At 44.7% G+C, this 26,327-nt stretch overlaps 1 long non-coding RNA gene across 1 annotated transcript; it reads right to left on the bottom strand.

Moving 5' to 3' along the window:
* Positions 1-1,254: 1,254 nt before the first annotated feature.
* Positions 1,255-25,107, bottom strand: LOC137468960 (uncharacterized). The gene is made up of 3 exons (XR_010996278.1): positions 23,762-25,107; positions 2,007-2,157; positions 1,255-1,405 (listed from the first exon to the last, which is right to left on the bottom strand). It is a non-coding gene; the product is annotated as an uncharacterized lncRNA (long non-coding RNA).
* Positions 25,108-26,327: the final 1,220 nt, after the last annotated feature.

Here is a 26,327-nt window from a genome sequence, read left to right as displayed (position 1 = left end):
AAAATCACCTCTGTGGTTTACAGAAATTTGGGAACTGAAACATAGGATAAAAAAAATATTAATTTTAGGAAAAATATTAATTTAGCCAAGCACTGAAAGATGTGATCATCCCTAATTATGGCAAATGGATCAAAGAACATCATCGATATTTCTAGGAGTTTTTGTGTGTCAACCAAATTAAAAGAAGAATTTTTACCTTGCTCACTCTGGACAAATAATCCCTCCAGGATCCCTAATTACACACACTGAGGACAGCAGCCACAGTTACATGTTGGCTACAACAGGTAGCAAAATATAATTTTTTCTAGAGAGAATAACAGGTCTTGGGGAAAAAAAAAAAAAAAAAGAAAAATATAGAGCGAGAATTAGCACTCTTCTGACCTGCCTGGCATAGCTAGACTTCATTTCCCAAATCAGAATCTTTGGAAGGGGGCAAGTTCACTTTGTTTTCCTGATAGGAACAAAAAACTGTCAACAGGAACCAAATTAATCTGATGGAGCAGCTTCAATCCTGCACCTCTTTGCACAGGTGCAGGAGTTCCTGACTGGTTGTGTTTCCTGTGGGTGGCACTGGATAATTATTTCAAAGCATGGTACCCTTTGGTTCAGTGCCACAGGATTTTCCTGGGGGGCTTCCAGAAGGTGGAGGAAAATGAACTGTTGTTACTAACCCACTTTATGTATGAAAAACATGGGTAGAAATCACCTTCCCCGAGTATAGGTGGGAAAATAAGGAGAGGGCCATTTCTATATCCTGAAACCCAGCAAATACAGGGTTCAAGGAGCTGCTGACTTGCAGCCTTTCCTGGGCCATACCATCCTTGGTTGCTGAGCAGCTCCCCCAGCCAGTGCTCTCCTGGCAGCTGACCTGGCTGTAGGCAACCTCTTGGTCCTCAGGGCTCCTCTGCCTGCCGTGCCTTCCCACGGCTGCCTGGTTGGACCACCTAAAAGGCCATTTAATTTCTTTGCTTCAGTGGCAGATGCTCAGCCTGGCCTTCAACCAGCCTGGCCTTCCCACTGTCTCTAAATAAGAAAACCACTGTAAAGAACAAAATGTTTTTTCTTTTCAATAGTAACACAAATATCATTACCATTCACATGGGCTGCACAGAATATCTTGGGCTATGGGAGATGAAGACCCAGGCACCACCCCATGCCTGTGCTGTGTGCAGTGTGACAGTGAGTGACATTGAGATAAAAACTCATATTAGACCCATTAATGTAGCAGCAGGCAGGCATGAGGTCATACTGGGGCTCACAAACCAACCCAAAAAGCCTGGGTAAGCAGAGCCTGAGGTCGTTTCCACGAGGTGGGGCTCTATCCCCAAATTTTACAACTTTTCCTGCTTTCCTGAAGGCATGTGCATCTTTTCCCTCTGAGGTGTTGAGGGTGGTGGCAGTGGCCCTGGAGAAGGGAAGGGAGAAACGTGGGATGAAATTTTGATGGAAGGGTGGTTTGAGGTGCTCAGCATGGGGATGCTCAGTACCAGCCCCCTGAAAGGTCCTGATTCCCGGGAAGTGTTCAGCACCCCTTGCCTCTGCAGTGCAACACGAAGGGCCGCTCAAACCCGCACTCAAAACCCGAAGCAATAATATTTCTGCAAATAGCCACTAAGCTGGTACTCAGAGGGGGCCTGTGAAGGCCGAATCCTACAACATGCTAAACACCTTTTCTCCCCAGGTATTGATAATGTTCAGCCAAGGCAAGATGCTTTTGCGAAAGGGTTTTCCTAGCAGGAATTATTTGCTTCAGGTGGCAGTTTCACAGACACAGACGTTTTCCCCCTTTTCCTGCACTTGATAGGAGTCATGTTAACATCCCAGTAAACGTGTTTTCTTTTCAGCTACATTGCTTGTAACAGTATTTGCCTGAATTAGAGCTAGTTTGCTCTGCAAACGGCATTCAGCTTTCCCAGATACAGCACAGCTGTTCCCTGTACGTTCTCTCAAGGTCCTTGTTTGCACAGACTTTGTCAGCAAATACACCCCCTGAACAAGTCACTCACTCTGACTGCCCAGCACTGATAGGGGAGTTGTAAGTCCTGCAAGACACCTTCATCCTTGTCTTCTCCTTTCATTAATAGGCACCTGCCTTTGAGACGGCGCCAACAAGGCTTTGCTCACACCATCAATCACGGCGCTGGGGTTGACTGAGTCCTGCAGAAGTGTGAGGGAAAGAAGCAGCCATTATTAATTCTTCCTGCAGTGAAAGCTCTTCGATAACACAATGCTGACACTCACTATGTGTCCCCAGCAGCACAAACACAAAGGTCACCACCTCCTGTCACTCAACAAAAAATATGTCCCACATGCCTCCCACATGCATGACAGCATTGATGGCCACTCAGGTGGAATCATGGTTTGTGGAAAACACCAAAGCAGTGGTGCCTGCTCTGATGGTGGAGGTGCAGGGAGCTGTGCAGGGGCTGTCCTGATGCCAGGAATCAGGATTGAGGCAGAGTCAGGGGAGGCTGCAAGTTCTGCAGAGACAGGGGTTTCCAGGCTTGAACATCAATCTACAGGAACCAGAACACTCAAGAAATACACTAATTTCAATGATGCTGGGCACGCATCCATCAGATCTGACTGCAAGATGCTGCCAGTTTGTCTAGCAGGATGTGAAGCAGTCTGGACTCCTGGGCTCTGCTGAGCCAAAGTGGTCTGTGATACACTGGGGAACTGGTGACTTCCAGGGCTTGTGGACCTCTGTTGCAGAGCTCTAAGATGGAGCCAAAGCTCTGGGCAAGACAGAGCTCTGGTCCAGGAGAAATCAACTTGAGCACGGATCTTTCATGTGGAAGTGTCAGAGTGACCATGAGAGGCAGGGGAATGCTGGCATGTTGGTGTGTGCTGGGCTCCTCATTGCTCCCATGGTTTTTGTTCCACACACAGGAGCCTGCACTCCTGGTTCTCAAACTGGCTTTCCAGTCCCATCCATGTCTTCTTGGGCTTCAGCCTGACATATAATCTTTGAGAAATGTACTGATCATTTGGATCTAATGGAAAGGGGTGAGTCACCAGAGAGTGTCACTGGTTCCAGACAAGTGTTGTCTTTGTATGGCTCCTGAAGAGAAAAAAATTTCATAGATATATGTGTGTAGGGAGAAAGAGACAAAAAAGTGAAGAGGGCAAAGAAAACTACCAGGGGTTTTTCACTGTCTGACATGTCCTGAGATACACACTGGGACTCCCAGAGAAGGCCTCTTCCCTTCCACCAAGGTCAAGGACTGCTGTTCTGCACACCTCTGGGAAGAATCACTCTAGCTTTGCCCTCAAGTAAATTATCCAGCCACTGGTTTCCTCCATTTTTCAAACTGCCATTCAATTCTTATACAGAATATTTCAGTTTTAAGGTAGACAAAAGCTGTAATACCAAGCAGGGCTTCATATCATGTACTGTGAGCATCCCAAACTGAAATTCAGAGCATGTGTTGGAACCTGCTTCTTACAAAGTCTGGGATATAGGTAGCCATCTGGGGATCTGACTCTCATCTTCCTAGTCCTGAAGAGGTCCACACCAACTGTTTCTGCTCTCACATTTTCCTGCCTATTGCAACTAATTTAGTTGGTTTCTCTTAGGGCAAAAGCAGGTGTTGTGGCAGATGAGTGCTTGGAGATCTTCAAGCACAGATCCAGCTTTCAGGCAGATGCAGGAGGTCTGCACCAAGCCTGAAAGAGTTCAGGAAGCATTTGGACAGTGCTCTCAGAGATATGGTGTGATTCTTAGGGTGTCCTGTGCAGGGCCAGAAGTTGGAGTCAACAGTCCTGATGGGTCCCTTCCAAGTCAGCCTGTTCTGTGATTCTACAATTCTAGGTCTGCCATTCCATACAGTCAATACCCAAGCAAACTTCCCAGAATGCATTGTTTTCTTTGCTCTGAGTTTCCTGTCACAGGAGCTTTCCACTGCCTTTTAGCTGGAGGGCTCACTGAAGCTGCCTTTAAACTTCAGAGAGGATGAAGGCAAGACATGGTTCTCTTCCCGTAAAGTGCCTGCAGCAACTCCACCCTCCTGTGAGCTGGCTTGATACTATCTGCAGTCATTTAAGCAGATATTGAATGAGTAAAGACTCTTACACATCAACCATGCACTAAAAAAGTCTGAGGAATGGTATTTTACTTCATTGCCAATATCTTGAAGGGCTATTCTGAGCTTGTCCTGGTCTGGGGACACATCCCTATCTCCTTGAAAGTAGTCAGGCACAAAGCTGTTACATTAGTGATTCAGGTCCTCAGCTAATTCCACAGTCATGTCCAGGTCCAAGAGTATTAATCTGGACTGTTTGTAACTGGCCAAGGCTATCTGAGACACCTCCCCTGACCAGGATTCATTGAGAGATGAGGATATGGTGCTCATTACTGACATGGATGCAGACAGTTCTCAGGTAAGGGCTGTGGTCTGTGATGCTGTGCTAAGAGATGGGCTGTTGTGTTAAGAGTTGGACTGAGCTCAAAAGTGCAAGTGCTGAGGGCAGAATGACAAAGGCTTTCTGTCTGTACTGATCATCTGATGCCAGGAGGAAACCAGTGGCGACTTTGCCCTCTCTTCAATGAGCTCGAGCTGGTATCCAGAGCCATTTCTCACTGGGAAATCATGGCTCATTTGTGGTCAATAAAGAGGGATAACTTTTGCTATCTGATGAAAACTGAGTAACTTCAATCCAGTTCCCTGTGGGCAAGTGTTCTACCACCACTAACGTCTGCAGGTGATCCAGCTGGCTTTCCACACAGGTCAATTACTTGTAGAGGCATGCAGCTTGCAGCTCAAACTTACCTGGGACCCCCCTCAGGGCTGGAGTGTTTTAGCAAGGATTCACTCTGATCCACATATCTAAATCTGTCAAAGGATGTTTTTGAAGCAGCACAGTGAGATTACATAAAGGTTGTGTGATATCTCTTGCTGTACTGAAAGGTTATCTCAGCTGGAAAACTCTGAATTGGTACATTTCCAATTAATACGCTTCTGTGCAAGAGATGTAACAGTCCACTAGATGAAGTCTAATTTGCTACACATCTTTGTACCTTTTCAAGGAAGTTTGAGTTCAACATTAAGAGAGATTTTGTCTGTTGTTATTATCACGGCATTCTGACTATGCAGTCCGAGCACCAGAGAGACATTACAGTCAAATGACCATGGCAGGGAAATGGAGCCAATCGTAGTTTAAGGCTGTATCAGCTGAATCAAATAATCTGTGAAAGAAGCATGAAACCTGCTTAACATGCTATTTCATCTTATCAGACTGGGATTTGCTTCTATGCAGCAACTCAGTTTATCATGATAGTCAATGGTGGAGAAAGCTGGGAGAATGTGAGGACAGTCACATTAGCCTAGAAAGGTATTAAAATAAGCCAATGGAACCAGAAAAGGAGAATGGCAAAATAGGGAAGTGCAATGTGGAAACCTGAACTGTTTGCATGGTCTTTAAGAGAATTATATTTACCAAGTAATCTTGGTTGTCTAATGCACATGGGCAGGGCACGTCTCTTATTATGTGTCTGTACAGCAAGTGGCTCAATGACACATAAATATAATTGATGGCAATATTATTTAATAACTGCAAGAATAAAAGCAATGGAAGATGAGGTCTTCATGAAGAAATCCTTCACAACAGCAACAGGCAAAGTTCAAAGACTGTTGTTCACAAGGATATAAGTAGCATTCAAAAGAATATATGGAAGCCGTGCATTGGTGTTAACCTACAGCATAGCTGCAAAAAACTTTAAATGTCTACCACAAAATTTCAAATTAAGAAGGAATAGGATCCACATCTAGAATGGAAATGTCATAGCTCTGAATTGTGAATGTTAACACAGAATCATTTTAGTCCAGCAAAGGACTTTAATGACCAGACAAATGCAATTTTTTAAGGTAAGTGTAAAGATAGAAAGTATCAGAAATATGACTATTTTTTATTATTTTCTTGTTTTTATGACAACATTTGTAGAGAGTGACTATCTATCAAAGGATGTTTCAGAAACATCGCAAGGGCAGTAATCAAGTTCATCTGTTGATCAGTAGCAGTAAATAAGTGTGGTATATTTACCATGTAGCTTTCTGAAAGTGGGAAAAGCTTTCCTGGGTTTTCAGTAGGTAAAGAATTGCAGTTGCCATGCATAAATTTGTCCTATCTCACTTGACAGAGTTTTTAAACTTCCAAAGTAATTCCTGCCGATAAACTTATGGTTGGTGCCAAAAAGAGAAAAAGACACAACTGAGGGGTTTCAGTCTTTAGGACTGAGGTTAAAAATTGAGGAAGTTAATATTTGTCACCCCCCCTCCTTCTAAAATCTGACATATCCACATAACAACTTCGATCATTCTCAGATCTGCTGGTTTAAACAGAAAAAAACACCAATCTATTCTAAATACAGCACTGTGTCTATTTGATTTCCGGTGTAACAGGAGAAATAAAGTAGCACTTGGGTGATCCTCTGAAGAAGTCTAGGAAGATGCATTGTAAGAAAGGGAGCTAGATAATGGAACACCAGGCTGCTACCAAGCAGGTGTTTATGGTCAGAAATAGCCTGATTTCTTTTATAGAAGAGCTTGAAAAATTAGGTCCTGCATATTGTCATCTGAAAGGTGAATGAAATGGTGGCAGCCTGTAGTGGCTATCACATAATCACTTAGATGGGAAAAGACTTCTAAAATCATTGAGTCCAACCCAGCACTGCCAATTCCATCACTAAACCATGTCCCAGGTGCCACATCTACATGGCTTTTAAATACCTCCAGGGATGGTGACTCCACCACTTCCCTGGGAAGCCCGTTGAAGTGCTTGACAACACTTTAGGGGAAGAAATTTTTCCTAATATCCAATCTAGATCTCCCCTGGCACAACTTGATGCCATTTCCTCTTATCCTATCTGCTGTTATGTGGGAAAGAAACCAACACCTACCTTGCAAGAATCTCCTTTCAGGAAATTGTAGAGAGTTTTTTCACTAGCTAATAAGTGTTAGCCCATGGATTTACAGTTTTGCTTGAAATTAGGCTCCTAACTTTTAGATACTGTGGAGACAGGACCTCCTGACATGGTCTGAGTGTCCTTCATGGACCACCAGACCACTTCTCTGGAAGTGAAGGCATGTGGCAGTTCAAGGAGCCAGGTCCACAGAGAGCTTTGCCTGAGATGCAATGGCTTCATTCCCTGTGTGCTGTGTCAGATGCTTGATGCATTCAGGGATCATAGAAGAGATAAGTGACTTGCCCAAGCACAATGTGACTTTTATGCAATTAATTTCCTTTCAAACAACTAATAAGCACTGGTAAATATTGGCCCAAAGACAGCGATAAAATGAACACTATGAGTCTGGGTCTCGTCCCAAAGCCCTAGAAGTTTGTTCCCAAATTTTTTTTAGTTGTAGCAGTACAGAATGAAGCCTTTATATTGCAGGGCAATTGTGCTCATGGGCCTAGAGATTAGACCTTTACCATAAGCTGTTTTCTCCCACTGACTTTCTCTGAGCTGGAATACAGCTTGGCATCTATGATGTCTTATGGTGTCCAGCCTGCCTTTGGCCCTTTGGTCCATCCAAATTGCCATAGCTCTCACCAGTCTTGGCTATAAGGGCTCTAAACATAAAGCTTTTTTCCCTGCAATTCAGCCACTGAAACAATTTAGCAGTAAATTCAGCAGACACCTGCAAGGTCAGACTTCTGGACTAGAGAGCTGAGCCCAGGGAGATCCAGCTGAGCCCAGCACACTGCACACCACCCTCTCTGGCCATGGAGCAGAGCATGCAGACCCACACTGTCATCCCAGAACAGCTGGTTTCAGCAGCACAGGGGTAAAGACAGTAGCCTCAAAGAATCACCCAGTCGTTATCAATTTGTTTTCCTATGAGCCCCAAACCTTTCAGAACCATTCAAGTCAAAATGCCAGCAGTGTTTCAGACTGGAACAGGACACTTGGAGTACACTGCGAGACACTTGGACTATATTGATCTGCCCAGGAAGGCAAGATAAAATGGAGACTTGTTGATGTTGGCCAATGTGGCAGCTGCCTTCTCCTCTCAGCACATGGTTAATACATTAAAGCTTCTGTTTGAGCATAAGAGAGATGAAAAATAAGAACAAAGTCTGAAAACACATAAATTGAGAAGCTGTTGAGGAACCGAAGTATGCAAACAGAGGATTTTTATTCTGATTGCAAATGCAAAGTAGAAATTGTTATTTTAATGGAGGTATGTGTGCAAATACAACCAGAAAGACCAAATATGCATTGAGAAATCTCAGAAGTGTTGGAAAAGCATGAACTGGGAAGAAAAGTATAACCTGCAGGCTGGAGAATAGCATAAGGAACACCAACAGAGGTCTTGTTCCCTCAGGCATCCCAGTCCTTGTGTTGTTCATTGGGTTTTGTTTTAGCTTCTTTTTTTTTTTTTTTTTTTTTAATTTAAATTAGTCAAGAGAATTACATTGCAGAATTACCTGACTATTCCTTTTCCTAGTGACTGCATGAATATGCCCTGCTGGGACCAGAAGTAGCAGCCTTTTTTGGGCTGCATTTGACATGCTTACCTGAGAAGTTGTGGACAAGCAAATTCTGCTAAGTTATGTATGATCAGGAACATCACTTTATGAGGGACCATAAAGTTTTGGAGTTGGGGTACTTTGTTATATTTATCAAATAATACTCAATCACTTATATCTCCCTTATATATTTGAGTCCCCGTGTCAATCAGGACATCACCCCACTACCCCCCGCAAAGAAGGGTGCTCCTGCAGTTTTCATTACCAGAGCTCGAAAATACTCAAAAGCTGGAGATGGCTGTGGGGTGCATCAAGGTAGCTTGGCCCTACTAAGACACTTTTTAAGCTGCTTTGGCCTTTCCCTGGGAAAAATCACAACCACCTTTCACAGACTTTCCCACCCAGGGCAACACCTTAGAAAACAGGTTACCTCTATTACAAATGACAGTAGCAAAAACTGTACATATAAGCAATCTTATAAAAATTCACATAGAACTAGGATGAAGAGAAAACTCTTATACATCCAACCTCATTAGATGAATTTTCTTCTTTATCGCGATGAGCTTGCCTAGAACAACCAGCAAGCAAACAGCCCTTGAGCTGCTCCTGCAGACCTCAACCCAGTCAGCAGCTTTCCTGCCAGCCTACCTGTGGCAGCTGCGTGCCGCTCAAGTGCCCCTGAGGATTGAGACCTGGAGAGTAAATAGCTGCCCACAGCTGCTGGGAATTGAGTCCTCACTTAATGGTGATGGTGCTTGAAGCTACCATCACCTAGAGTGGCCAAAACATGATTTTTGGACATTTTTGGACATGTGGAATTGTTTATGCTTTTTTTTTTTTACTTAGTGTTTGTCAATTTACAGGTTAATGCTGTTCTTGTTTGCACAGGGATTGAGGCCACTGGCTGTGATTTGTGGAGTGCACTGTGGGTCCTTCCCTCTCCCACACTCCCCACCACTTCCTCTGAGCACAGCACAGCTGGAGTTATGATCCCAAACACCTTGGGGAAAGGCAGGCAAAGGATCCATGCAAGGAATAGGATACTGCCACGTTAAGCAGGACTATGACTGAAGGTTAAACATTCCCCTTCCTTTGACAGGGAAATCATGCACCACCACCTCACCCCTGTGGCTCAGTTTAGGCCACTCTGCAGAAGAAAAGGTGACATTTCAGGAGGGCAAGCAGGGTTCCGACATAGGAGCTTGACACCGTAGCCCAAGGTGAAGTCATTTCCCTGAGAGAAGTGATGGGTTTCCAGTATCTCTTGTATTGATCTGCAACCATCTGAACATGGTCTACAGGACCAGGGAACAATGAGTAGGACTGGACCTGAAAGCAGTTACTTTAATACATCCATTTTGTAGCCTATCTATGGTTACAATATGGAAAGGACACAGAATGTCCTCAAGAAAAGTTCATTTGTTTTGAGTAGCCCTTGCGTAGCTGGAGGTAGGTGTGATGAAGGTGTTGACAAACACTGAGAAGAGTCCTATTCCACTTCTGAAAGTGGAACTTGTGCACTTGCACAAAACCAGGGGGCTGAAGCTGTAACCAGGGGTAAGAGGCTCTGAGCTGTGCAATGCAAGTCAGGCTGGGTGGTCTGCATCATTTGTCTAGCCTTCAAAACCGGTGAGCATGTCTCAGGAGAAAGGTGGAATTAGGGTTTGTCCAGTTCATTGCACAAAAGTAATGATGATAATTGTTCTGACACCCCGGTTTGCACTGGGAGAGCCTCCCAGTACTGCTTGTTATGAGAACCCACCTCAGGAGCCAGTTAATGCTGAACTGACCCACAGCAGGCTTATTGATGGCAGAGAGGCCACGAATGGCCTCGTGCCCCAGGTTCCTTTATGACGTCTTTCCTTGTATCCACTGGATCAATTTTACCTGAAATGTTTGCTGCTCCTGAGCAGTGAGGAGGAGGCAGGAATGCTAAAGATAACTCTGTAAACAGAGAAGGCATGGAGGGGTCAGAGCCCAGGGGAAGGATCAATATGCTGTCTTAGCCAAGGGGGCGACCGAATTGTAACCGAGGGACAGACATCATCAAAACAGAAAGGAAGGTGTTTTCTTTTTAAGACAAACCACAGATTATTTTCTTGCCTGCATGAGACAAAAGTCCATATTCCTGGGAAAACCAGGAAACAACAATAATAATAACAGTAATTTTATTAACAGAAGTACTACTATTACAACCACTAATAATTATCACAATAGTAATAGTAATCCAGACATGCCCCTAGAGAAGAGGTGAGTAGGGTGCAGGTTCAGCTGCCCGTTGCCTTTGCAGTTGAAATGCAGTGTACATTTGGGTACTTGTACAGCCAGGATGTTCCCTGCAGCCTGCAAGAGGCTTGCACAGGAATAAATGCTGACTTTGTGCAGTACCCGAACAAGCTTCCCAGCACCTTTTTCTGGCTGTTCTTCCTCCTTTCAGGCATGTCTTTGTTCTGTTTCCTGGCATCTGTAGCCCCATCTCCTTTATTCCCTTTGCTGCCTTTTCTCCCCCTCACAGCTCCTGGTTCCCTGTTCTGTGTGGGTCCCAGGCTCTCCCCCAGCCATGATTAAATGGTCAATGTCAAGATCATGTGAAGTAGGAGGGACTGCAGGGGCTAGGGAAGGTACCCCTGATGCCACCCAATTTGGGGTGCAGCATTGTCCGTGCAGGGAGAGAAGAGAGCAGAAAGAAGAGTGGAGAAGCAGGGTTGGAAGGTTCTGGTCTCACTGATCCACTCCTAGGACTGGAAAATGAACAAAACATCCATCTCTTGGGAGAGCAAAGATTTCAGGTTCCCCTCAGTTAACTGGGTACCAAGAGGTCCTGCTGTCTGATGCTTAGAAATGTTGTGAATGCCTGGGCTCCTCTTCATTGCAGGGGTCTCTGCATTGCACAGACACTGCTTCCCAGAACTGTGTCCCCAGTCCAGTCACCTTTCCCAAACCTCGTTGGAAACATTCCTAAAGCTTTTCCTTCATGGCCTCTCATCTTCCTGCAGCCCATCTCTCCTCTACCCAGGGGCTCCACTCCTGACCAATGCTTCTGCCCCTCCTGAAAGGCCCAGCTATGATGGCAAGGGGAGCTCAAGTGCCCCAGGACACTGACAACAGCCACTTCCCAGTTCATTTAGCCACCTCTAATCCACAGTGAAATCATTGTCTTAATGCCAAAAGAGTCTCCATTTTGCATTTGGTATTTAAGAACTTGATGAAATATCAAGGCAACAAGTGGCTGATCCTCACCAGACTGGGCATGGGCTCTCAGCTATGAAGGCATCATCACTGTCCTTGCCTCTAGATTTCCACTTGTTTCTTCATTTTTTGCTCCCTCCTGCCACTGCCACCCCATGCAACAACAAGTCAGATTTTCCATCAATGTTTTCTCCTACCCATCTGTCAGGTTCTCCTTCCCTGCTCCATTTGATTAATTGGCAAGGCACCAGCACTTGTAGCAGCAGACATCACAACCACTGACGCAAGAACTTTGTTTGTCCACCCTCAGCTCTGTAGTATGATACTAAAGGCTAGGCAAAAAAACAGGTTAAGGCTCCTTTCAGGTATCAAGGTGTTGTCTTCCCTCCTAACATTAAACTCTGTGGGAGGGGGTCCATTAACACAATTCTTCTAGGTACACAGTCATGGGTGGTGGGAGAAGGGACTGCCTTGCTGGAGAAGTACTCAGAAAGGCTGTACCCCTCAACCCTCCAGCACTGGCTTGGAGACTTACCCTGACATAAGTCTGACAGGTGCTGCACTCCAGGCCCTGGTTCCCCAAAAGATGAAAATCTTTCCCAAAAGCTTAGTCTTGCTTAGTTGAATTGGAAGCTCACTGGCTTGGGTGCTGTGGGCTCTGGGCTCTCAGTTGGCTGGAGAGCCTCAACATATTGTCACAGCAGCCTGCTCACTGAGCTGTGTGCAAGTTCTGGTACCTACGCTTCCGTGAATGTGTCTGGTCAGGAGCACCTCTCCTCCTGCACTCCTCTCTCTCATCCCTTCTCCACCACCTGTGGGAGGATGGAGTGGGCAGAGAGCACCTCAGCCCTGAGACAACATATCTGCATCATGGCTTACAGCATGGAAAGGTTGTGTGCCAGGACTAAAGGATGAAACTCTACTGGGGGGACTGCCAGAGGCCAGAGGCCATTCAGTGAATGCTTACCTAATTATTAGCTCCCAGTCTGGGGGGTGTTTTGTGCCTCTTCAAGTAAGAAAAGTGCACATTTGGGATCTGTCCATCACCCTCATGCAATGAGAGAGCAAAAGACTTCATTAAGGAAGAAGGCACCTTCGAACATCTGACATTGCCTCTCCAGAGGAGAATGAGAAAACACATTAATATTTTAGATCAGGCCTTTGTTTTCTCTGTTGAAACTGGTGGGTCTTCCTCTGGTGGAAAAGGATCTCATGCAGTGGATTAAAACCAGTTGTACTGCTTTTAAAATCATCTGGAGGCAAGTAAACCTCTACTTCAAGAAGGATTCAAGGTTGCCTGTGCAGAAACTAAGAGACCATGGATGGCAAAGATCTGTAAGATAAACCAACCCTTGGTAACACCAGAGATGTGGAGCTGTTTGTTTCCACAACAGCAGCAGCAGCAGCCGTGCTGCTCAGAGAGCATCCAGGTGATTCCAGCCCTGGGAAAATGGGGACGTTATAAGCTTCTGTGTAAAAGTAGCGTCTATCTTTGCTTCCCTTTTAACAAGATTAGTCTTGCTTTTCTCTCCCTCTTTCTTTTGCTGTCTGCTGGCCACCTCCGTGATCTCCCACTAATGTGATTAGCGGTGCATGGGGACCATACTGGCAGCAACTGTCACAAAGATCTCTGCTTACTTGAGTGCACCTCTTTCCTCAATGAAACATCTTGTGTTTATGGTCACAGGGGGTATTGTTAACTCCTGGATTCAAATAGAAAGGGATATTTATGACCCTCCCATAAAAGTTGATTCAGGGAGACATTTAGGAAAGAAAGGGACAGAAGACAGATGTGTTTCCTACCACAGATGCTGAGGAGGTTCAATTGTTCTGCATATGTAATGACTTTTTATGGTTCCTTACAAATGCTTTCCACTCTGCTAGAAAGGTGCCTAAGTCAAATACGCATAGTTGCTTACAGAAGACAATTCAGTGACCATACAGGACACTACAACTTTATATCTTGTTAAATATGTCAGAGATGAGCATCACTACACACACAACATGAAGGGAAATCTCTGTCTGTACTGAGTCATGGCTACCCTGCTGCCTTCTCCACTGCAGCTCTGCTTTCATTTAACATTTCCTGGGTCTTTCAGAGCGTGTTTACTGTCATGCCCATATGGTTAACACTTACAGCATCTATTGATTTTTTTTCTAAGTGAGGTACATTATCGGTGTTATGTTGACAGCTGCAGTTTGTGTCTTCCCAAAAGAGCAGAAAAAGAAGCCTAAGCCTTCCTAACTGTGCAAACAAATAAGTACTTGTAGGTGACAGGACCGGAAAGGTTGCTGGATTATAGGTCTGAAGAGAACAGATGACCAGTGACTGAAGCATAATTACAGGCAAGAGAGGAAAAGGAAGATGGCAAATTGCTCTGTTACCCTAACAGCAGCCAGAGGATTCTTGGTTACATGATGCTTCTGCCTCAGGCTGGCTGGTTTTACTCTCTGATGTGAGGGCGACAAGAATTAAGGTGGATACAGGAGGAAATTTGTATCTCAGGTGGTGAGATGAGCTTATGGCTATTTACAGCAGTGGAAGATCTGGCTGAAGCCACCAACTCTGGTTCCTCTGTGCTCCTGTGACAGAAACAAAGACATTTTCCAAGAAGTCTTATGCCAAAAATGTTGTGCAAAAAGTGGCTGTGCACTGAGATGCCTGCAGAGAAATGCAGCTCATGCCAGCTGCACCCACCATCCTACCACTGTCATCCAAGGGATCAAGACTGACACTGACTGAGGACAATGTCCTCTTGTCTTAATTCAAACAGAAGAAATGGGAAAGATTGGCAGTATGAGATCATCGAGGAGCTGGTGCACCTCCTTTCGTGCTCAAACACAAGTATTTCCAGCTGGCCTGTGTGTTTGCAGCATAACAGAGCTAAGGAGGGTTTCACTGGATTGACTCACACTCTTACCAAGTTAGCAATGAACTTAAATCCCAAGCAGGACAGGCTTGAGTTGCAAGTAGATGGTTCATTTTAAAATGTCCAGATAGAGTCCAGTTTGTTATAATTCAGAGCTGAACTGCCACTATGTGGGCAGTGTTACCAGAGTTACTGTACCTGCCAGACTGATTTCCTGCAGTGTGCAATTCTGCATGGGAACATCTCAAAAAGGGTTATGACCAAGTTCCCTGCATAGACAAGTAATTTCTAATGATTTTGTAGCAATGGATACCTCTTTGTCTAGCAGCTGGGAATACCAATACCTGCATTCTCATGTCATGACTGTCCGTTCATTACCCTGGGAAAATATAAAATTCCCAGATGGGGAAGCTTTCTTTGTCTGGTAAATAATTAATAATGAAACTACAACCTGCTGCTTGTCTCATATGCTCATGCAACAAATAGTACTTTCTTTGCCTGAGAATGAGCAAGGTACAAACCTCATGGGATAGACAGCATGTCTGCAAAAGCTAAACCTCACTTGCTAGAAAAATCTGGGCTAAAATAACTGGGGAACAGCCAAGTTCAGTAAAGGCTGGAGTAAAAAAACATTTTGACTCACAAATATCCCTGCTCAGGGGAAGGCAAGCTCGGCCACAGCAATCTCATCTCTCAGGAGATTTCAGGTATGCTCCATCCAGATTTCCTCTGACACAGATAGTGGGCATCCTCTGGGATTTACCTAACCATGTGAGTTGCAAAGGCAAGAGTCCCCCTACCCCATGCAGCTGAAGTGAGAAAAGAGTGGAGCCTGGCTAGAAGGGGAAAGAACACTGCAGAGAGCATCAGACTCCTCCTGCCTGCAACATAGTACTTCTTAATGTCAGCTTTGTTAATGTCCAACTGCCCTGGGAGAAAATAAGCTCTGATGTGTGTTTCTGGTTTCCAAAGATCTTGCATTATTTCTAGAACTGTAGGGTCTTACCCCATCCTCCAAAATGCTGCATTTTCATGACCAACTGTTCTCCTCACATGCTTTACAAGCCAGACTCTGCCATTAGGTCCTCTACCACCTTTATTGACTTTTTAGGAACAAATCCCTTTATTTGAGAAAGTATTTCTCTATTTCCTTCCTTTTGATGTGAACAGAAATGCTACATTATAAAGTACCTACTGATAAGGAAAACCCCTGGCCACCAGCCCAGGAAACCTGACACTAGGGATATAAGTGACAGCAGCTTTTCATGCATCTGCTGGCTGTACCTTTGCAATGGCTCCAAGGAGGGTACCCCACAGGGCAGCACTGGGCAGAGGTAGCCCAGCTGGTCTGGAGCACAACAGCTCAAGCACTGAAAGCCATTGAGACCATGGTGTCTCTCTGTGTTTGACCATGGTGATGGTCACACTGATGGAGCCCTTCCCACCAGCCACTCAAAGTCATTGGTACCCTGCCTAGGCAGTGGCTTTGTGCCTTGATGATGCTGGCTTGTAACAGCAAGCTCTCAGTTGCTACCTTATCCAGATTAGCCTTGTTTTAACTCATGTAGGCTTTTGAATCCCAGCTCTCTGCTGCCCCAGTGATTTGACTGAGCCTAGGATGTGGCCTTGTATGTTGGGGTGGAGCATAGCCCTGCCATAAAGGGGGAATGCTGTGAGCACTAAGGAAATGAAGCCAGGAACGCTGAGAGTTCTTTGCCATAAAAAACATGCTGCAGGCTGTGTCTTGCTGAGCAATGTTAGTTCCTAAGGCTTTTTTCCCTTGTTGTTGTCATAAAAGCTCAGTGAAATCACCTACAAGCTTCAGAAGTTGCGTGCGGGAGGGGATACAATTGTAGAGCCCATTGTTGGAGCCTGTAGAGACTCTTCTGCTTAAACTGGCTTGTACTGGTATGGCTTTGCTGGGCTCAGTGGCATGGTAATCAGGTCAGATCCCAGGAATTAATTAATCATAATTTTCTTCCCTGAAAACAGATGACTGCTAAGAACATTTTTGAAAAAGGGAGGCTGTGCTGGGCTCCAAAACCTTGCTGTTTCATCCCTCTTATTAGGGACAGGGTATCTATTTAGCAGGACTGTTTCATGTGGGAGGTAGAGCTGCAAGCTGGTGGCAAACCAATTGACCAAAGCACAGAAAACAAGCAAACTCAACCAATAGGCACTTTCACAAGGGCAACTGCAAACACCGTAACACATCACTGTGCACATGTACACAACTCGGCACCTTCTGAGTAAGGCAAAGCTCTAAATGTGCCTCTGAGTGAATGCTCAGTGATTCAGCTGACCCCCCTGCTTATCATTAGCTAACTGATGCAATCTGTCCTTCTCCCTGCAAACCATACTCAAGCTGATTGCTTGTTCAAGCTCTCCCTGTCCTGACGCCATCCCTCCCTGCCCCTCCGGGGCAGCACATGGCTCAGCAGGTATTTGTCACTTGACACTTGAGCTGCAGAGAGCATTGGTCTGATGGGCACCCAAGTAGCACTTTTGTGTGTGGTTTTGGATCATTGAAACATAGAACCTTAGAATGGCCTGGGTTGGAAGAGACCTTAAAAATCATCAGTTCCAACCCCCCCACCATCCACAAGATCAGGTCATTCAAAGTCCCATCCAACTTGGCCTTGAACACTTCCAGGGATGGCACAAGAAAAGACATTATTCAGGACAGAGGGGCAGCATGGATAACAGGAGAGATATAAGAGGAAAACTATGTGGTCCAGATGTGCTAATTAAAATAAAAATCTGTAAAGAGAGCTAGTTCTCTTAATGAGGTAAAAAGACTTCTCCCAAGAGCATGAGCTGAATGATTCAGTCCTCTACTTCCCAAGATCTGCTATAGCAGGGAAAGGCAGTTTCCTCTGAGGCAGATGATGTATTTAAGACACCCATCAGAGGCATGACAACTGCTTGCTATGGGGCACAGCAACATCTTTTAGGTGGGCAGGGAAAATAGAGGCTAAACTAGAACGGCCAGAGAGCATGATGAGTAAATCTGGTTGGTGACTCATCATCCAAGTCAGTTGCAGTCACAGACTTATTAACAGATATGAGGTAGAATAGTGAAAAGTATGTGGTTTTGCCAGCTTGATACAAAGCGAAGAAGAGCTTTGTATTTTTCTGTTTACTGTGATGGAGATATGGAGACTTTTCAACAGAAAACTTTTGTTCAGAGTCCTTTCCAGAAAGCACAACACATATTTGCCCAGCTTCCAGCAACTGGGGGGTCTGGTGGACTACATCTTCACAGAGAGCTTTCTTTTTCAATACATTCAGAATTAGGCTTTTTAATTTAATGTTGACCCTGACTAAGTGTCACAGCCAGCACTGTGAGACAGCTACAGTTTTTGGACCTGGCTCTAAAGTGATTAAAGTGACCTGACTGAACTGATTTGTCACTCCCAGGCTCACAATTGATTAACCATGACTAGAGTAACACCTTCAGATGAGAGGGTAAGAGAGATCCATGAACTGCTGAGGCACTTGTTCTGCATTTGTAACAGCCCAGTGAAAGGCTGGAATCCCTACTGGGGGATGCCAAGGGCTGGGTGAACATGTAGCACAGCCTCTTGCCCCAGACTTCAGTATGCAGATTTATGAATAAGCACAAAATGTGGGTGAATTTTTCACCCACAAATGACAAAAGGGAACTGAGAGGATCTGGGAAGAGGAACACATAAGAAAAAAATCAAAACAAAGTGTGATAGAGATTGACTGCAATTGACTGTACGGAATTCTCGGTTTAAATTGTAAGCCTACACAAAAGCATTTTTCTTTCTTTGATGACTGCATTGTCCTTGTTCTCCTTCCATGCCCTTCACTCTTATTACATCCACTCATGCCACCTTAGCTTAATTAGGGATGTGTGAAATAACCAGAATGTTAATGCTGAGTTTCTGGCTGGGACTGCAGGTACGAACAAACCACTAAGTAGAAAATGTCCAAAAGCTGTTATCTGATAGAAAATAACCTTTCTGTGGGACCAACAAAAGTGAATTTTTGACCTTTGTTTTCAAAAGAAAAGTAGAAATCAGAGGATAATCCAAACAAGTAGATTGATCCTGAACAGATTGCTTTGTGGTGTTTTGTGGTTCAGACGAAGTTGGGTTTCTTTCCATTCTGAGTCAAACCAAATTTTGCAGTTGGAAGTTCCCCACAAAAATGGAGTTCAAGTCGTTTTCCCTCCCAGCAGAGCTTGGTACAGCTTAGTCTGTCCCTACTTGCCCCAAGCCAGTCTGCTGCTGGTTCAGTGCAGACCTGGTGTGGTGGTCCCAGCCCCACATCATCAGACAGCATCATGCCACACTCCCACAGGTATCTCCATCCTCATACTATGAAAGCACCACTCTGATGGGCTACCATCCACTCCTCATCCATTTCAGGTGCTTGGAAGTGGTTTCTGCTCCCAGCACAAGGTGACACCCCTGTATTTTGTTCATGGGGAAATCTCATGGCGTTAAGTAGAAGACCTGGGCTTGAGGGCTTTGTGGTTGGAACAGAAACACTTTGCTCAGGAGCAGCATGGATACAGCCTAAGGCATACAAATGATCCCTGTTTTGGCTCTGCTTTCAGCACACATATTGTCTCCCTCTCTACTCTGGGGAAAACGACCTCACCTCTGGGTCTCCAGCAAGGGAATCCCTTCCTTCCCAGAAGTGGTGGGAGACCTGGACTATGTTTGGGAAGGGTAACATAACAGCTATGGCAACTACCTTATCTCCCACTTTATAAACTAAGTGTATGGAAACTACCCAAGGAACAAAACCTGCAAAGTAACCTCATTACCCCTTTCTTTGTGGAGTTTATGGTAAACCGGCAGGCTTTGGATCTTAATTTGCTGGGAAGTGCAGTAATGTAATTAGCTAAACTGATAACAAGGTGAGTTGTGTGAATTCTTCAGAGGAAAGGAGGAATGTGCTAGACAAAGAGAGAAGTAAAAGGAAGAAGGAAAAAAAATGCTTCCTTTGATAAGAAATAATTTTTTTTCAGTATGCTAATGATATTATGGAAGTCTTGTTTAGGTCAGAGGGAATGCCATGCACAAGTACTTTCTTACTTAAAGAGGACACAATTTCCACAATTTCTAGAACCTCTTAATTATTTTTAAGAAATAAAATTCATGCATATTTTGAAACAAAGTGCTTTTTGTTCTTTTCTTTTTTTTTTTCCCTAAGAAACATCTTCCCTGTCTTGAATTTTTCCTTGCTTGCCCACAGCAGTTAAAAAAAAAATCTTGGGGAAACCATTTCCCAACAAACACAAGAGCCCCATTTCCCACTGTCCATCCTGGGTCAAGCTCTGCCTGCGCCTGGCCTCCTGTGCTGCCCGTGAGCCACCACGGGCTCTTCTCAAACCCAAACTTTGTCAGAGATGCAAGCAGCCTTTCTGCTTGCCACCTCTGCTCACAAAGGCTTTGCTTTTGTGCTTTGCTGAGGACTATGCAAAGCTCCAGCGATGTGAACTTCATGAGGTTCAGCCATGCACATCCTGGGCGAGGGGCTGCCTGTGCCAGTCCTGGTGGCCAGAACAGGTTTTTGTGGGCTTGTGATAGGAAGGATGAAATGAAGAATGGAATGCACGGAATGAAGAACGCAAGTTTCTCTTGTCACTAGATGGCCCTATCTCCTTTCACTAAACGCACAGGGTTTTCTTTTACAGCCCCAGATCTGCAGCCTTACAGCTGTGTGCTTGCAGGATCATAAGCCACATCTGGGACAGGAAATCTCTGGGAGGTGGAAAAATTCACCTGGGCTTTGATGATGGTTTTCATTATGTCCTTGGTAATTTCCCCGAGTAAAAGGAATACTGTTGCAAGAAAATTCATGCTTTGAGATTTGTATGAAATGGCACCCTTGTGGAGAAGTTCTGTGATTGCCTCATCTCAGACTCCTCCAGCAGCTATGCTGTGCAGATTTAAACCAAAAAGGGAGACATTTAAGAAGCTACTGGGCATTTAACTCAGGTGAAGGCTGGTGGAGGGACAGGAACTTCTCTTCTTCAGTCCTTCATTAAGTGGGAGACAAAGAGGAGCTGTCTCCCAGGACACTCCTGAGATGATGCATAGTGGTGGGATGAGGCCTTCCAGGTTCCTTGTACACCACCAGCCACCCCTGGGGTCACCTGGCCCCTGCCCAAGTGTCACTGCCCTCATGTCAGCAACTGCCATCCTGTCCCACAGTCAGCCCCTGGCATTTGCTTCTGGAATGTATCTACTTGGGGACTGTGGCTTCAAGACACAAATTTACCTTCTGAAGGTCCTCTTCTTCAGGGACAGGGAGCTCACTGCCACAGCACACACACAGCAGCCTGGAGAAAGGTCTGGAGCAATGGAGGCAGTGGGAGATAGAGCATTGCAAGGAAATCATCCCATTTTTTGACCCATGACGGTGGTATGACACTCTTCTGGGATTTTGGCTTCTGTGAGGTGGAGCAGGCAGGCAGCTCTGCCTGTTGAAGCAGAGTGTTGGCCTTTAAATGAGGGTACACTTAACTCTGTGCAGTAGGCAGAGGACATACACTAAAGCCCTGTGGACATCTGCTGCCCCAAACCCTTACACTGATAGCCACATTTTCATGTTGTGGATGTCTCTAAGTAACTGAAAAGCTACTGCAGGTGTGACTCTGGCCAAACAAGCAGATCAGATTGTTGCTTTCCCCAGGAAAAATACTATTACGTTGCAAAAACCACCAATATATTCAGGGCTTCCACTGGCTGTATTGGCTCAAGGCTGAGTATTTTATCAACTGCCAGATCTCTCAATTATATTCAAGTGATGTTTGAAGCAAAATTCTTGCCTGGAAAAAGTTGCTATCTGATGATAGAATCCAAAGCCATGAAAGACTGGGAGCATATTTCTACTGATTTCAAAAGGATTTGGATCAGGCCCTGAGGAACTAGTCCAGCATCTCCCCCTCATATCAGCAGCTTTGAGGACACAACCCTTGTAATAACAACTATTTGCAGTGGTATTTGAAGGATCACAGCTTCAGCTGCACAAATGACACAAGACACGAGTGACCACGGTGGGAAAGGAAGCAAATTTGCTTATTTAGATAATTATCAGGCATTTGAGACTAGTTTTGCTGTCTAACACATTACTGACAGACTAATAATTCTGTCTGATGAAGCAGCAATTGTAACAATAGTTATGGTCCACTAAAAAAACCAACCCTCCTAGACACTACTGCCAGGAAAGGAAGGGTAAGATTGTGTTTCTCCTTCATCCGAGTGAACAGACCATGTGCCAGAGAAGCATCCCATAGGATTCGGCTGGGAGAGGAAGGGCTCACTGAGCTACTGAGTGGCAGCTTCAGAGGATGCCTTGCTTTTTATGGCCTCAGATAACTGCAGGCATAATTTTGCACCTGCAGTTTTGGTCAGATGGATAACTGCGGCCCTTATTGACCCACATCATGTGATGCCTTGAGGCCAGTGCTGCAAGCACAAATAGTTGTGGCTTATTAGGAAAGGCATCATTTGAGAGCAGACATAATGCTGGGTGTCATGTCCCTTCTGAAAACTGCCTGTGCTGTAAGTATAACCCCATCAATCACAGAATCACTGAATGGGTCAGGCTGGAAGGGACCACAGGGGGTCATCTGGACCAAACTCCCTGCTTAAGTAGGGCCATCCCAGACCACATAGCACAGGATTGCATCCAGACCCTTCTTGAATATCTTCACTGAAGGAGACTCCATACCCTCTCTGGGCATTCTGTTCTGGTGTGCAATCACTGCACAGTAAATAAGCTCTTCCTCATGTTCATCTGAACTTCCTGTGCATCTGTTTCTGCCCATTGCCTTCTGTCCTACTGCTTGACACAATGTCCTTCCAGCAGGCAGATCCTTCCCAGAGCTGAGCTGGGGAACTGAGGAGTATCTCTACTCACTTAAGGGGACTACCATGGTGAAAAGGAGAACTGGGCACATTTTGTTTTAACCTGATCTTGTCTTATCCTGTCCAATTGCTGGGTGAGCTGAATGCATGGGTAAGAAAATCCTCCAGGGTGAATGCAGGAATGGGGTGAAAAGAGGTGTTTTCCAGAAGTGGGAGTCTCCATTATCTCACAGCTCATGGAGGGGTTGTGCAAAAGTCCTCATTTCCCCCATCCCACCCAGAGCTCATGGGGAAACAGATAACAGAGTTGGTTTTTCTCTTCTTTTCATGCAAGTCATAGGAGACTGGTAGAGATCCAGGACCCAGGTAGCAGTATGAACTGACTGGCCTCAAACTGTGTAAGGAACACCTGGGACTTGGCTCTAATTTGCTTTGTAGTACATACAGAAAATTTTATTAAAACTAAATGGGTCAGGATAGTTGACAGGAGGGTTGATGGGCAGCAGAGGGCTCTGTGTGTTGCTCCCCACAGCTCTGCTGTGCAACTTCACCATTGCTTACATTCCATGCTTCCCAGAGACAGGAGGAAAAATCAACTAATGCAGATTTCCTCTGATTCTTCCCTTCAGGGAATCAGTCTATTGAGAAATTCATTAAAATCCACTGTGCCTGAGATAGATAAACATCACCTGACAAGAAAATGCTCTTATGGAAAACAAGCCTTTGATAGCTTTACATGTTTCTTGAACACAGGGAAAGCCAGTCAATAACATTCCTTGTGGCCTAAAAGCAGAAACATCTGTCAGAGGCGGCTTGCTGGGCTGAATATAGCAGCAGGAAAGCCCAACTGATTAACTCCATCCTCTTCCTAACATGTTTTTGTGCTTCCCAGAAATCCCTAGAAAGGGCTCCTGAGGACACTGGCACCATTACAAGCCAGCTATAATTCAGTAAATAGAGTGATGAAGAAAACATTATCCTGATGCAGTTCACCTCTGGCATCCAGGTTGCATAATTCACATGTACTTCGTTCTATGCTCCCTTAGCTGTGCAGCAGGCTTGTGACTTAGGAAAAAAGGAAGACCGAGCCCACACTTGATGAAGGAAAGAATAAAGTGATTGTTGTGAGGAGGAAAAGAGAGTTAGGGTCCATACAACCTTGCAAATAGACTGGAACAGGGGAAACTGGCCGAAAATATTAGAGCAGTAATACAGTAGACACAGGAAGTACTTCCAGTGTGTCTGGGCTGATCCTTCTTAGTGGAACCACCCACCAGGACCCTTCTTCCAACCCCTGCTTTTTTCATCCATATTTGTAGATTCACCTCTATAAAAAAGCTAAAATTTCTTCTTTGCTACATTTTACTTCTGTCCTACCTTACAGGTGACAGTTCACCATGCATAACTGAGGGACTTCTCCAAAAACTGCAGTAAGTTTCCTGACAACTCTTGCCAACTTCATCACAATTTTCCCCCTTACTCTGGGAAGTAGATAGGCTTTTTATTTTTTAGACATATGTCTGGTCTTGTTGCAGGATTGTGAACCACCAATGCAGTCAGGGTCACAAAACTTGTTGGGACCAGCTCAGAACACATAAATAGTAGTTAGTGTCATTCTTAAATCACAGTCTCTCTGCATCCCACTGCCACTGGACCATGCCAAGAGACCTCCAGATATGGCGCCTCAAGCAAACAATATTCAGCTTGCAGTAAGTCTAGAGAAAAAAGTAACCTTTCTGTTTCCAAAGTTTCTCATGCAGGGGAATAATTTCTGCAATCACAGAGCTACTCTGGATGCACATTTAAACATATTTATCTTCATTTTAATATAAATTCAAATAACTTCTGTGTAATCTTCATAAACACAAGATGTTTTGACTTCAACTGTGCTGCACAAAGAGAAGCAATTTACCTTGGAGATGAGGTAAATACCACTACTTATAGCAGAATGGTGGGATGGGAAAATGAAACAGCCTTTGTTAGAAAATTATATGTGGCCCATTCACTCAGCAGTTCTTCAGTGGGATATGAGTATTCACAGCACTATGTGGAGTCTTTCCCTGACTGATAGTTAATTCTGAGTAGATCCTCACAGCTTAAAGAAATAGTTTCAATCAGAGTCTGAGGGATTTACTACCCTGTGGGTGCTTTACATGTGTATGAAGTAGTTTTGTGTTGTTTTTTTCTTGAGGAAATGAACTGCCTCATTTTTCTGAGTTTTTGCTTCCTTTCAGTTTACAGATTATTAACATTTATCAGCTGCAGCATGGACCTTGCTCTGGAAATGTTTATCTTCAGATTTAATTTTTCTCCATTGCATATATCTACCTCTTAGCAGGTTAACCTTTCACCTCCTACAGTGGAAAATTATAACAACAAATCTGAAAGGCAACCCACTCTCTTTCTAGCTCTAGCTCTCCTAGAGGACTCTTCAAAATCCTCCTTCTCATAGTCAAGTCAGAAGACAACAAAAATACAACACAACGAGAAGCCCTCTAGCCTTGATTCACCCACTACCTATATATTTCCAAAAATGGATTAAAATTCCCAGAGGACTCTGCTGAAATCTCAAATTGGCATTGCATAGCAGAAAGTCCAATGTGAAGAATGTTTGTTCTTTGTACAGTCAATAGCAACATTTCCGAAGTTTTCTGCCTTGTATGCTATTTCCTTACCTGTTTTAGAGCGTCCTGAAGCAATATCATGTTTTCACAGGAAAGGAAAAAAAAGTTCTCAAAAAAGGAACATTGTAAATTCTTTTTTAAACTTTCTGGTTTGTTTTTTTATTGCAATTCTCAGACCAAAAAAAACCCCAAACAACCAAAACCACAGCAACATTTTCTTTTATGTATTTTGGTTAGGATTTGTTAGAAGCTGAGATCTTTTCAGACTGACTTGCCCGCTGAAAAGAAGCATATTTCTTGCCATTGCTTCTTGATGGTGTGACTGATTCAGCCCTCCCCTTAATCCTGCTACAGATGAGTGAGATAAGAGACATCCCCCGGGGCCATGGGGATCCGCTCCGGGCCAGCAGGAACTTCTCGATCTGCCCAGCATCATCCCAATGTGCTGTGCACAGCCATTAGGTTTCCCATTCTTTGGCACTTCTGCCACCTGACTTCACGCGTCCCTTCCCTCCTCCAGTCCCCATACACTAGCTTCCTGACCCTTATTTCCCCTGTCTTTCCTCTCCCAGTTCCCCAGCCTGCTTCAAGCACTGCCATCTGCTCAGGCTTTACAGTTCTGAGGACACAAACAAGGAAGAAGGATTGGGAATTTTTTCTCCACATGATGGTTCCCTTGTCACAATCATATTCCAGCTTTCTTACCCTGTTCCTCACACTCACTCTGAGGGGAGAATTGCAGCAGATGGAGGATGTTACCCAAAATAAAGCTTGTGTGAAAACTCAAATAGAGCAAAACAGGGCAAATGATGTGTTCATAGAATCATTTAGGTTGTAAAAGACCTTTAAGATCATTGAGTCCAACCAGTAATCTGGCACTGCCAAGTCTACCTTTAAATCATGTCCCCAAGTACCACATCTACACATCTTTTAAATACCTTCAGGGATGGTGACTCAACCATCTATCTCCCTGGGCAACCTGTTCCAATGCCTGACAAGCCTTTCCTGAAAATTTTTTTCCTAATATGCAATCTAATCTCCCATGGCATAACTTGAGGCCATTTTCTCTGGTCCTGTCACTTGTTACCTGGGAGAAGAGAGAGGTCTACCCGTACCTGGCTACAAACTCCTTTCAGGCAGTTGTAGAGAGCTATAATGTGCCCCCTGAGCCTCTTTTTCCCCAGATCAAACAACCCAAGCTCCCTCAGCTCCAAGTCTGTACCAGGAATGTGCTGGGCAAGATATCACAGACCCTCAGCTCAACTTAGCCTCATGTCCTCTTCCTCTAGCTGTGCCCTCAGGTGGCCTGGGGACACAGC

The sequence above is a fragment of the Anomalospiza imberbis genome, chromosome 2 (genome assembly GCF_031753505.1).
Source record: "Anomalospiza imberbis isolate Cuckoo-Finch-1a 21T00152 chromosome 2, ASM3175350v1, whole genome shotgun sequence".
Lineage (NCBI taxonomy): Eukaryota > Metazoa > Chordata > Aves > Passeriformes > Viduidae > Anomalospiza > Anomalospiza imberbis.
Note: the sequence above shows the minus strand (reverse complement) of the source record. Positions and strands in the feature narration are given on the sequence as shown.